Source organism: Sinocyclocheilus anshuiensis, unplaced genomic scaffold (assembly GCF_001515605.1).
Source record: "Sinocyclocheilus anshuiensis isolate Anshui unplaced genomic scaffold, SAMN03320099.WGS_v1.1 scaffold821, whole genome shotgun sequence".
Lineage (NCBI taxonomy): Eukaryota > Metazoa > Chordata > Actinopteri > Cypriniformes > Cyprinidae > Sinocyclocheilus > Sinocyclocheilus anshuiensis.
The window spans coordinates 301,880-304,018 of record NW_015558606.1 but is presented as its reverse complement, the minus strand read 5'-3'; positions in this window follow the sequence as shown (position 1 = coordinate 304,018).

Sequence of the window (2,139 nt, the reverse complement as noted above, 5' to 3'; positions counted from 1 at the left end):
GGGGTTGGAGCTAAACTCTGCAGGACACCGGCCCTCCAGGACCGAGTTTGGGCACCCCTGATTTAGACCAAATGCGTAAAAAAACGGAACAAGTGCTGAATGAAAATGCAATTTCTCTCCCTGACAGTAGGTGGCGTTTATGGAAAAGCAAGAAAAAAACCCTGCTGTGCTACAGACACTATTGTCTGTAAGTGCCAACAAATTAGTTTTATGTAACAGCAATGGCTCTGGGCATGTGACTAAAAAGCCTGAATCTTATTGGTTGGTATAAAGGGATATAGTTCACCCAAAGCAAAATTCTGTCATCATTTAGTCACCCTCTTGTTCTAAGCCTGTATGATTTTCTTTCTTCTGTTGAACACAAAATGCTAGTAACCAAACAGCTAATGGCAGCCATTGACTTCCATAGTATATAGTAAAAAAAAATACCATGTAACTCAAAGGCTACCAGCAAATGTTTGGTTACAAACATTCTTCAAAATATATTATTTTGTGTTCAACAGAAGAAAGAAATTCAGGTATTTTTGGAACAACATGATGGTGAGTAAATAATGATTTTTTTTTTCTTTTTCATTTTTGGGTGAGCTATTCCTTAAGAACACCTATCTGTAAAAAAAAAAAGTGTCACGTTGACGGCATGCAAATGTTTGTGTCAGTCTGATCAGATCCATTATCAGCCGTTTCATCAAATTCAAATGTTTATCACAATGAATGTTTGTCTTGGTGTAAACAGGCCTAAACACTAACCTTGTAAAATGGATGAAATTACTCCTGTTGTTAAAAAAGTACCTCAAATGAACTGACATCCATGAAAGTGCATACTGGTTAGGGCTGCACGATAAATCGCATGCGATATTTAATGCGTATGTTGTCAGAAATCCGGTTCTGTAATCAGCGGTAAATCTCCATCACCTGCGGGATTTCACATTGAGCAGCATTAACTACACAGAGCCGTTGTTCACTGACGAGTTGCGCAAAAAATCGCGTGAATATGAACGTGGTTTTGCGCAGCTCGTCAGTGAACAACGGCTCTGTGTAGTTAATGCTGCTCAATGTGAAAGCCCGCAGGTGATGGAGATTTACCGCTGATTACAGAACCGGCTTTACTGATAAGATGCTCGTTAAATATCGCATGCGATTTATCGTGCAGCCCTAATACTGGTTAAGACCAAACGTCATTAAAAGCTTAAAAGCTAATGTTAAACATTACAAATAAGAGGTCCTTTCATTTATCATCTTGATACTCCCAACAGACCTGTAATTAGAAAGTGTTTTATTTGAAAGTATATAACAGAATGCGTTTGATGAGATGACCCTCCTTTTTTTCAATTAAAAAAATCGTGTAGTTGTGCTTTGAAAGCATTTGATAAGCAAGCTAGCACTTGCTCAACTTGGCTGTAGGGCTCAAGGAGTATATAATATATATATATTCTATGGAAGTGAAGCATTCTGTACCGCCCCAATCACAGGAAAGCTCCTCCAGGACACATGGGCAGAAGGCACTTTTAAACCACTTCCTCTCAAAGTATGTCTCATTTAATTATACTTTCTTAGTAAGCAAGCACAAAATTGCTCAGGTTCTTGCTAAAAAGCATTTAATCATCACTCACTAAATATATGTTTCTTCATCCAGCAGACTGTATGATGTTCAGAACAATGTCTCATCTGACTATACGAGTCACAGCAAAGCCGAGGTCACAGGATGAAACACTTAGGGGTGTAGTTACAAAACGCCCAACAAACAGGACTCATTTCCTATTACAAACATAACATTCCACCTGATAATTTTCCCGAAAATCTGTAATCATATCCTAGTTTAAAGGGGTCATATGATGCGATTTCAATTTTTCCTTTGCTGTAGTATTGTTGCTGCCGCCATGTCGTGAAGGCGCTGTGTGTTTCGTTGTGAAAGCGAAACTACTTTGTTTGGCCTTCCAAAAGAGGACGATATCCGGTATTCGGCCAATCACAACGCACTAGATAGCTGGCCAATCAGAGCACACCTCGCTTTTCAGACCGATGAGCTTTGTAAAAATCGACGCATTTCATAAAGGCGGGGCATAGAGGAGAAACAATAATGTACAGTATGTGGAAAATAATGTGTTTTTTGAACCTTAAACCGCATAAACACATTTCATT